We start from the raw sequence: 11962 nt of genomic DNA, 5'->3' as shown, positions 1-11962 counted from the left end.
ATTCTTCACCTGTAGCACCAGGACTCCCATCTCCTGGCATTCCTTGCACCACATCCAGTGGCAGCTGATATGCTTCTCCAGTCGTCACATAGCGTTGCGGACACAAGTCCAGAGCGAAGCAAAGTCTCCCCTCTCTCTTCTAAATTCGCCTTCCAGCGAGCTGCTTAGGTGACATCTTAGTTGGAGGGGGTCCTGGGGATTTGCTTCTTCACAGAGAGTGCTCTGGAGGATGCCGTCGTGTTCCTCACCATGGTATCCAGGCACGTCAAAAGGTGGAAGGCGTGAGTGATCACGGCAACGTCGGACAGATCACCCCTTCGAGGAATGTTGGCACCGCCCTGCCTGTGCGAGATGTGCACCAGTTCATTGCTGGCCCTCTGGGGAAGAAATGTCCACTTCTTCACAAGCTGCCGAATGGTGTTACTCCCACTCTGTCCAGGAACACTTTAGCTCCATTCCTTATCTTTTCTCATTATACTAACAAACCCATCTGGCTGGGCAGAAGTAACACATGGTGTCTTTGTTCACACACAGTAAGGATATGAGAGAATCAAAAGTCAAACCCAAAATTCTAACCCACGTTAACAAACAGGCCTATATCCCAACAACAAAAGTCACCCAAGCTAGTCAATGGGAGATGCTGATGACAAGTGTATGCTCAGCCCCTCCTCTCTGAGAGGTAGGGGCCTACGTCTGGTCTGCAGGGAGACTCCTATCTCTGCTTAGCCATCTATGAATGGGAACCTGCCACCTTGGCCAGGCAGCTTAAGTACCCAGGGCATTTCTTGTGGCAATGAGTTAGGGCCTGGCTTGCTCCACACAAAAACAGCCAGAGGAGGAGCTACCTCTGTTAGCCCAGGTTAGTGCCTGCCCCTGGGATGTGGGAAACTCAGGTTTGAGCACCCCTTTTGCCCTGTTCAAATCTTCCCTCTCAGGAGACAGCTCTAACCACTGATCTGTGGGATAGTCTGATGTGGGGCTGCCTCAGTCTCTCCTGTTCCACTATGGCTCAGTAAATGAAAGAGTGACTGGAGTAAAGGGACAGAACCGTGGCTCCCCCCAGGTGAATGCCCTAACCACTGGGCTACAGAGAACAGTCTCTCGGGCCCAATGTTTAAGTTTTGATTACTGTGGAACAGTCATTGAGCCAAAAAAGAGAGAGACTGAGGCAGCTTCCCATCAGAATACCCTAGTGGTTAGAAAATTCACCTAAGAAGTGGCAGACCACCGTTCAAATCCTTTCTCCCCCGATACCAGTCAGCTCTGTGTTCTTGGGGAACCAGCGTGCAGCATCCAGCCTGTCTGACACATGAAAGTCACGCCTCCACCAGCCTCTGCTTAAACCAAAACCCATCAGAGAAAAAAAAACTTGCAAAGAGCAGTGAAGGGTGGATGGGAGATAGACCTAGACCCCTCCTGACAAGGGTGACAAGATTAAGACATCCCCATTAGCATACAGAATGAAGAACAGAGACAACTCCCTTAGCCTCAGCTGCATGAAAGATAGGACAGGGATTAGCATAAAGAATGAAGAACAGAGAACCACACTGAACTCTGGGACCAGAAAAGCAGGGATGCACTGCATCATGGGAATCTCTGCTCCAGATGTTAATGAACCTATGCCTGCACACACCCAGCTCAGCAATTATCAGACCAATTCTAGTAATAAATCCTTGATTGAGATCCAAAATACTGAAGCAGCCTAGTTGCATTGTGAGCTCCCTGAAAGAAACCACCACCCAGAGTCAAGAGTGATCAGCTCCTATTGTCTAGCCTAAAGAAAACCCTTGAATCATCAGTTTACCCATAAACAAATCCCTTGAACCATTGTATTTCCTCTACAAAAACCCGTCCAAATAAGGGTTCTGATGCTTAGATCCAAACTATGCATCAGTTCCACTGGGACTCCATCGTCTCCTGACTGATCATGCTGGGGCTTTGCCTGTCTCCTGCCCTCAGGACCCTGAGCTACCACCATCACCTGGGAACCCCGACCAGTTTAAGCTTCAGGGAGTGGTGACATCCCCTTCTTTCTCTCTCTCTCTGTTTTCCTTTCTACCTCAGGTATTAACCTTTAATAATGTATGTTATGTTGGTTTAGGCTCTCCTTGGGTAGTTATTGCTATTAGTCAAATAACTTTTATGGTTAAGCTGGTTGCTTCTCTCTCCCTCTGAACTTTACTCTTTTGTGTTTTTAGCTTCCCCCATTTACTCTGCAGCAATGCTTCTTTTACCTAAGCTAAATATCCCTGTAGTGCCCAAAAATACCGTGGGGTTTGCTCATCAAATGGGTTACGACCAGTACAAGTGTGAGGTGAAAGTGGGACAGGGATGTGTTAAACCTGTGACACATAAAGGGGGGCAGCTGAAAGTGCTGCTCAGCCCAACCTCTTGAGAGCAGGGGCACATAAGAGTGACAGCTTGAAGGTGCTGCTTAACCCAGCCCATTGAGTACAGGGACATATAAGGGGATCAGCTTGAGAGTGCTGATTGACCTGGTCCGCTCAAACATGGGTGTGTGTGTTCATCTAGTTCTAGGGTTGGAGGAACCCAGTCCTGGGGAACCGAGGTCCTGCAGGATAGCTCCATTGGGAGGGGACTTGCAGAAGGAAGGAGTAGAGCTCCATACGAACACACAAGTGACATAAGCAGTACATTAATAGAATTACAAAACCCCTGCCCCCAGAACAGTAACCCTAATAAATGAACGTATCCCAAAGTAATGGGCATATGTGGTAACACCCTTCTGGTGGAGAGGGGAATTGAACCTTCTCCCACAGCCCAGGTGAGGGCTCTAACCACTGGGATAAAAATTATAAGGTAGGCACTGCCATCATCTCCACCACCTTATCCTCCCAACAGGCTCAGGCCCTGCGGGTGACTTAGGCAACCAAACACCGGTCTTCCCCTGGTTTGTGACTCACTCTGGGGCTTAGGGCAGAGGTAGGTGTCGGGATGCCTAGAGTGAGGCAGCAGTACGCGTGCCATGGGGCAGAAATAGAAGGAACTTTGACCCTGAAAACTTAGACCCTGAGTGAGTTCAGGTGCCTACAGGATTCAGCAGGAGTTTTGTGGATTGCAGGGGAGCCAAAACTGGGACTTGATAGATTCCAAAGCCAAGGAGTGACCATTGTGATCATCTAGTCTGACCTCCTGTATCACAAAGGATGTCCCCCAAATAATTCCTAGAGCAGATCTTTTAGAAAAACCGCCAATCTTTACTTAAAAGTGTTCAGTGATGGAAAATCCACCACAGCCCTTGGTAAATTGTTCCAATGGTGAATTACTCTCACCTTTTAAAAATGTAGCCTTGTATCCTGTTTGGGGCTCAGGTACCTAAGTACCTTTATGGCTTTGGGCTTGTGGGAAATATAGTATGTGATCCTCCAATTAAAAATTGTATCTCTCTCTCTCTCTCTCTCTCTCTCACACACACACACACAAAACCCCCACATTTACTAAATTTTGAGTGCTTGACTTTGTAAGTCTAATGTTCATTTTAAATGTAACATCCTAAAATTTAAAAAATGCCAATTGAAAAAACAAATTCCATCATGTGGAACCACATTGACCTGCATGGAGCATCGGCAGGGTTTGTCCTCTTGGACCCACTGCAGACCTCTACTACCTTAGCTAACAGTGACAAGTGGCAGCAGGAGGCCATTATCCTTTAGGTAGGGGATAAAACACACTTTAGCAGCAAGTTTCCCAGCTATTTGCTGAATCATAGAATCATAGAATCATAGAATATCAGGGTTGGAAGGGACCCCAGAAGGTCATCTAGTCCAACCCCCTGCTCAAAGCAGGACCAAGTCCCAGTTAAATCATCCTAGCCAGGGCTTTGTCAAGCCTGACCTTAAAAACCTCTAAGGAAGGAGATTCTACCACCTCCCTAGGTAACGCATTCCAGTGTTTCACCACCCTCTTAGTGAAAAAGTTTTTCCTAATATCCAATCTAAACCTCCCCCATTGCAACTTGAATGCAGAAGAATATCGCGACTCAGGAATGCTGGGCCCTAGTCCAGGTTCTGGAGGAGGGCGATATGATTGCATGGGGAAGCGGGGAAGAAGGGCACTCCACTACAGATCCAGCCTTTGGAAAGAGACAGGAAAGAGTGAGCTAAAGGAGTTGTTTCAGAGTAGCAGCCGTGTTAGTCTGTATTCGCAAAAAGAAAAGGAGTACTTGTGGCACCTTAGAGACTAACAAATTTATTTGAGCATAAGCTTTCGTGAGCTACAGCTCACTTCATCGGATGCATTCAGTAGAAAATACAGTGGAGAGATTTATATACACAGATACACAGAGAACATGAAACAATGGGTGTTACCATACACACTGTAAAGAGGGTGATCACTTAAGATGAGCTATTGCCAGCAGGAGAGCTGGGGGGAGGGGGTGGGAAGGAAGAAAACCTTTTGTAGTGATAATCAAGGTGGGCCATTTCCAGCAACTGACTCGAACATCTGAGGAACGGGGGGGAGGGGGGGAGGAAATAAACATGGGGAAATAGTTTTATTTTGTGTAATGAGCCATCCACTCCCAGTCTCTATTCAAGCCTAAGTTAATTGTATCCAGTTAGCAAATTAATTCCAATTCAGCAGTCTCTCATTGGAGTCTGTTTTTGAAGTTTTTTTCTTGAAGAATAGCCACTCTTAGGTCTGTAATTGAGTGACCAGAGAGATTGAAGTGTTCTCCGACTTGTTTTTGAATGTTATAATTCTTGATGTCTGATTTGTGTCCATTTATTCTTTTACGTAGAGACTGTCCAGTTTGACCAATGTACATGGCAGAGGGGCATTGCTGGCACATGATGGCATCTATCACATTGGTAGATGCGCAGGTGAACGAGCCTCTGATAGTGTGGCTGATGTGATTAGGCCCTATGATGGTGTCCCCTGAATAGATATGTGGACACAGCTGGCAACGGGCTTTGTTGCAAGAATAGGTTCCTGGGTTAGTGGTTCTGTTGTGTGGTGTGTGGTTGCTGGTGAGTATTTGCTTCAGATTGGGGGGCTGCTGTAAGCAAGGACTGGCCTGTGTCCCAAGATCTGTGAGAGTGATGGGTTGTCCTTCAGGATAGGTTGTAGATCCTTGATGATGCGCTGGAGAGGTTTTAGTTGGGGGCTGAAGGTGATGGCTAGTTGCATTCTGTTATTTTCTTTGTTGGGCCTGTCCTGTAGTAGGTGACCTCTGGGTACTCTTCTGGCTCTGTCAATCTATTTCTTCACTTCAGCAGGTGGGTATTGTAGTTGTAGGAATGCATGATAGAGATCTTCTAGGTCTTTGTCTCTGTCTGAGGGGTTGGAGCAAATGCGGTTGTATCGTAGAGCTTGGCTGTAGACAATGGATCGTGTGGTATGATCTGGATGAAAGCTAGAGGCATGTAGGTAGGAATAGCGGTCAGTAGGTTTCCGATATAGGGTGGTGTTTATGTGACCATCGCTTATTAGCACCGTAGTGTCCAGGAAGTGGATCTCTTGTGTGGTCTGGTCCAGGCTGAGGTTGATGGTGGGATGGAAATTGTTGAAATCATGGTGGAATTCCTCAAGGGCTTCTTTTCCATGGGTCCAGATGATGAAGATGTCATCAATGTAGCGCAAGTAGAGTAGGGGCATTAGGGGACGAGAGCTGAGGAAGCGTTGTTCTAAGTCAGCCTTAAAAATGTTGGCATACTGTGGGGCCATGCGGGTACCCATCGCAGTGCTGCTGATTTGAAGGTATAAATTGTCCCCAAATGTGAAATAGTCAACCTCGGCCTGGACTAGTCCACACAAGAGATCTACTTCCTGGACACTACGGTGCTAATAAGCGATTGTCACATAAACACCACCCTATACCAGAAACCTACTGACCGCTATTCCTACCTACATGCCTCCAGCTTTCACCCAGATCACACCACACGATCCATTGTCTACAGCCAAGTTCTATGATACAACCGCATTTGCTGCAACCCCTCAGACAGAGACAAACACCTACAAGATCTCTATTAAGCATTCTTACAACAGTACCCACCTGCAAAAATGAAGAAACAGATTGACAGAGCCAGAAGAGTACCCAGAAGTCACCTACTACAGGACAGGCCCAACAATGAAAGTAACAGAACACCACTAGCCATCACCTTCAGCCCCCAATTAAAATCTCTCCAACGCATCATCAAGGATCTACAACCTATCCTGAAGGACGACCCATCACTCTCACAGATCTTGGGAGACAGGCCAGTCCTTGCTTACAGACAGCCCCCCAACATGAAGCAAATACTCACCATCAACCACACACCACACAACAGGACCACTAACTCAGGAATCTATCCTTGCAACAAAGCCCGTTGCCAACTGTGTCCACATATCTCTTCAGGGGACACCATCATAGGGCCTAATCACATCAGCCACACTATCAGAGGCTCGTTCACCTGCGCATCTACCAATGTGATAGATGCCATCATGTGCCAGCAATGCCCCTCTGCCATGTACATTGGTCAAACTGGACAGTCTCTACGTAAAAGAATAAATGGACACAAATCAGACATCAAGAATTATAACATTCAAAAAAGTCGGAGAACACTTCAATCTGTCTGGTCACTTGATTACAGACCTAAGAATGGCAATTCTTCAATAAAAAAACTTCAGAAACTCCAACGAGAGACTGCTGAATTGGAATTAATTTGCAAACTGGATACAATTAACTTAGGCTTGAATAGAGACTGGGAGTAGATGGGTCATTACACAAAGTAAAACTATTTCCCCGTGTTTATTTCCCCCACCCCCACCCTCCACTGTTCCTCAGACGTTCTTGTCAACTGCTGGAAATGGCCCACCTTTATTATCACTACAAAAGGTTTTCTTCCCCCCTCCCCCCTCTCCCCCCCGCCCCACTCTCCTGCTGGTAATAGCTCATCTTAAGTGATCACTCTGGTTACAGTGTGTATGGTAACACCCATTGTTTCATGTTCTCTATGTATATAAATCTCCTCACTGTATTTTCCACTGAATGCATCCAATGAAGTGAGCTGTAGCTCACAAAAGCTTATGCTCAAATTAATTTGTTAGTCTCTAAGGTGCCACAAGTACTCCTTTTCTTTCTACTAAACCCAGTGGGAGGTGAACTCATGCAGATGTACCTGTGAACTCTGGGTCTTCACTGAGCAAGGACAGCAACTGTGGGTGGGGTGGGCTGGAGGAAGAAGGGAAGGGGACTTTAAAGGAACTTTTGGTTGTTGGACTTAAGAACCTGAGGCAAAAAACACTGCCCAACATACTCTGGGGTGTGTCTTTTGCCCATGGTTTTAAGCTTATGAATCCTGCTTGTGGCATTTTCCCAGTTAATGCCGGCTTACTTTCCTGCTTTTTATTAAAAGTTTCTTTTCTATACTCAGGCTCTGGGCTTGTGAGAGGGGAAGTATTGCCTCTTCGAGGTACCCAGGGGTGGTGTGTAATTTTCCCAGGTTACTGGGTAAGGGCTCGAGCTGGTTGTGTTGTACTGTTGAAAAGGAACCCCTAGATATTGAACCTGGTCTTTGTTGCTGCCAACTCCATCTGGCAGAAGGGTTACACACCAAACACATCTTGCAGGATATTTATCCATAAAGTGTAACATGTAAGGTGACCTACAAAATACTCTTTACTTGTCAAGATTCATAATAATTGGGAGCTGTATGTATAGGTAATTGTGACAGTTTGGATCACAGAAACCCCCTGGGAGCTGCCACCTGATGTGCCAAGACTACTTCTTCTCATGCTTTCCTGCCCTGGCAGCTTAGGTCTTCAGTGCCCTGCCTGGTTTGAGCCAGACCTGCTAGCCTGCTGCAAACCCAGACCCAGGTCTGAACCACGTCCCCTAACAGCTGTAGGCTTAATTGAAAGCAGCTTACAGAAGTGTTTCTGCCTTTAACACTCAGATGCCCAATTCCCAATAGGGTCCAAACCCTAAACAAATCCATTTTACCCTGTGTAAAGCTTATACAGGGTAAACTCATAAATTCTTTGCCCTCTATAACACTGATAGAGAGATATGCACAGCTGTTTGCCTCCCCAAGTATTAATACATACTCTAGGTTAATTAATAAGTAAAAAGTGATTTTATCAAATACAGAAAGTAGAAAGTAGGGATTTAAGTGGTTCCAAGTAGTAACAGACAGAACAAAGTGAATTACCAAGCAAAATAAAATAAAACAGGCAAGTCTAAGTCCAGTATAGTAATAAAAACTGAATACAGATAAAATCTCACCCTCAGAGTTGTTTCAATAAGTTTCTTTCACAGACTGGACACCTTCCTAGTCTGGGCACAATCCTTTCCCCGGTACAGCCCTTGTTCCAGCTCAGGTGGTAGCTAGGGGCTTTCTCATGATGGCTTCTCCCTTTGTTCTGTTCCACCCCCCTATATGGCTTTGGCACAAGGTGGGAATCCTTTGTCTCTCTGGGTCCCCCCCATCCTCCCCCCAATGGAAAAGCACCAGGTTTAAGATGGATTTCAATACCAGGTGATATGCTCACATGTCACTGTAAGACCCCAAGCCTTCATTCCTCCCAGCCTGACTCACAGGAAGGCCTGCCTGCAAACAGAGCCATTCCCAGTCAATTGTCCTGGCTGATGGGAGCCATCAAGATTCCAAACCAGCATTAATGACCCACACTTTGCACAATTACAATAGGCCCTCAGTCTTATTTCATATTTCTAGTTTCAGATACAAGAGTGATACCTTTATACAATTAGGATAACCACACTCAGTAGAATATAAGATTTGTAATGATACCTTACAAGGGACTTTTTGCATGAAGCATATTTTAATTACATTATATTTACACTCATCATAAAATCATATCGAATGCAACGTCACAGTAATATTTAAAGAATAATGTATTTATACTGGATGTATGCTTTGTGGGCGTAGAGTAAAAAGTAAAGATTAGTCACCAGGATGTCTCAGTAATGGGCCAGTCAGGCAATGGGCAGTTGTCACTCATCCTGTCTGGCGGATGATGCAATGCAAAGCTCAGCCATTTAGCCTTGCACAATACTATGACCATGGGCAACATGTGAACAACCATTGGGGGAGGCTAGCCCTTGGCCCCGCCTCTTCTGCCTGAGGCCTTGCCCTTCCCCCTCAGCGCCCTCCCACTGCGGCTACCAGCTCCCCTGTCCCAACTCTGGAGCACCGGGCGGGCAGCGCGACCCTGGAGCACCGGGCGGGCGGAGGAAGCACTGGCCTCAGCCACCCTAAATCCCAGCCGCAGGCCACCCTAGCCCCAGGCGGGGCCACACTGGGCTGTTTGGAGAGGCTTAGCCTCCCCTTGGCCTGTGATACTTAGGGCCCATGACTATGACCTTGAATGGGAAACCGTCAGAGGCAAAGACAAACAATTGAAACCTCTTAGAGGTAAAAGAACATTAAAACAGAGCTTTGCCCTGGCTTTGAATAGAAACAAAAGACTATTTTTCAGTATAATAGAGTGCAGGGAAAGACATTCTGTATCCATTCACTCAGGAAACCCCTTGAGGAGCAGAGGCTTTCATAAATGCTCAGATCCTGATTTGTCTGAAACCAGCCAGCTCTGCAAAAGACTGAATTTGGGGAGAAATCTACTATATTATGTAGGAAAGTTAACCACTGATAAGTGTAAACCCACGTTTATGTTTTATGACTTTTTGTACTGTAACAATTTGTTTCCATCACTCACTCTTGTTTCTAGTTAAATCTTTATTCTTACTTAATAAAACAAAGTTTATCATAAGTGCTGTGTGGTTTACAGCAGCGGTGGTTTAAGATAAAACTGGTACACAGTGGCACACTGCTCCTCTGAGGTCAGAGGATCTGGAATTTCTGTGAGTAGCCAGTGTTGGGGCTGGATATCAGAGAGGAACGATTCAAAGGGTTTGAGGTGCACTGGTTGTTAACTTGCAAGGCAAAGGAGGGGCTGGCATAGCCCAGTGAGAGTGCTTGAGTGGCCGAAGGGCTGTATTGTCAGGGAGCTGACACCAAGCGACCACTGGAAGCAGGGAGGTGACTCACAGTCCTGGGAACAATCACACCTTGTATCACCTGGGAGCCACTGCATGGTTCACAGCTGGTGACCTAGCATCCTATTTTCGACATCTCCGACTCAAGGAATATTTCCAACACACCTCTGAACAACATACTAACCTACAGAGACCTTCCTACCAACACTACAAAAAGAAGGATTCTGGGTGGACTCCTCCTGAAGGTCGAAACAACAGATTGAACTTCTACATAGAGTGCTTCCACTGACGTGCACGGGCTGAAATTGTGGAAAAGCAGCATCACTTGCCCCATAACCTCAGCTGTGCAGAACACAATGCCATCCACAGCCTCAGAAACAACTCTTGACATCATACTCAAAAAGGCTGAAAAAGGAGGTGCTGTCGTCATCATGAATAGGTTGGAATATGAACAAGAGGCTGCTAGGCAGCTCTCCAACACCACTTTCTACAAGCCATTACCCTCTGATCTCACTGAGGGTTACCAAAAGAAACTACAGCATTTGCTCAAGAAACTCCCTGAAAAAGCACAAGAACAAATCCGCACAGACACACACCTGGAACCCCGACCTGGGGTATTCTATCTGCTACCCAAGATCCATAAACCTGGAAATCCTGGACGCCCCATCATCTCAGGCATTGGCACCCTGATAGCAGGATTGTCTGGCTATGTAGACTCCCTCCTCAGGCCCTACGCTACCAGCACTCCCAGCTATCTTCGAGACACCACTGACTTCCTGAGGAAACTACAATCCATCGGTGATCTTCCTGAAAACATCATCCTGGCCACTATGGATGTAGAAGCCCTCTACACCAACATTCCACATAAAGATGGTGTACAAGCCATCAGGAACAGTATCCCCGATAACGTCACGGCAAACCTGGTGGCTGAACTTTGTGACTTTGTCCCCACCCATAACTATTTCAGATTTGGGGACAATGTATACCTTCAAATCAGCAGCACTGCGATGGATACCCGCATGGCTCACAGGTGACCCATCAATCTCACAGATCTTGGGAGACAGGCCAGTTGTTGCTTACAGACAGCCCCCCAACATGAAGCAAATACTCACCATCAACCACACACCACACAACAGGACCACTAACTCAGGAATCTATCCTTGCAACAAAGCCCGTTGCCAGCTGTGTCCACATATCTCTTCAGGGGACACCATCATAGGGCCTAATCACATCAGCCACACTATCAGAGGCTTGTTCACCTGCGCATCTACCAATGTGATATATGCCATCATGTGCCAGCAATGCCCCTCTGCCATGTACATTGGTCAAACTGGACAGTCTCTACGTAAAAGAATAAATGGACACAAATCAGACGTCAAGAATTATAACATTCAAAAACCAGTCGGAGAACACTTCAATCTCTCTGGTCACTCGATTACAGATCTAAGAGTCTTCAAGAAAAAAACTTCAAAAACAGACTCCAATAAGAGACTGCTGAATTGGAATTAATTTGCAAACTGCTTACAATTAACTTAGGCTTGAATAGAGACTGGGAGTGGATGGGTCATTACACAAAGTAAAACTATTTCCCCATGTTTATTTCCCCACCCCCCACCCCTTACTGTTCCTCAGACATTCTTGTCAACTGCTGAAAATGGCCCACCTTGATTATCACTACAAAAGGTTTTCTTCCCTCCCCCCCAGCCCCCCCGCCCCGCTCTCACCTGTAACACAAAGGAAAGATGGTTGATCTCAAGACACCTTTCTTTCTGTCTGTAGCCAGGCACCTGCATCTGACCAGGGCAGAGGAATGACTATCCAGGGAGGGATAGTTCAGTGGTTTGAGCATTGGCCTGCTAAACCCAGGGTTGTGAGTTCAATCCTTGAGGGGGCCATTTGCGGCTTGCTCCCGTTTTAAGCAGAGGGTTGGACTAGATGTCCTGAGGTCCCTTCCAACCCTGATATTCTATGACACTTCCCCCCCCCCCCACACACACACACCAGGGA

Source organism: Dermochelys coriacea, chromosome 23 (assembly GCF_009764565.3).
Source record: "Dermochelys coriacea isolate rDerCor1 chromosome 23, rDerCor1.pri.v4, whole genome shotgun sequence".
Lineage (NCBI taxonomy): Eukaryota > Metazoa > Chordata > Testudines > Dermochelyidae > Dermochelys > Dermochelys coriacea.
The sequence above is the reverse complement of the archived record's forward strand: the minus strand, read 5'-3'. Positions refer to the sequence as shown.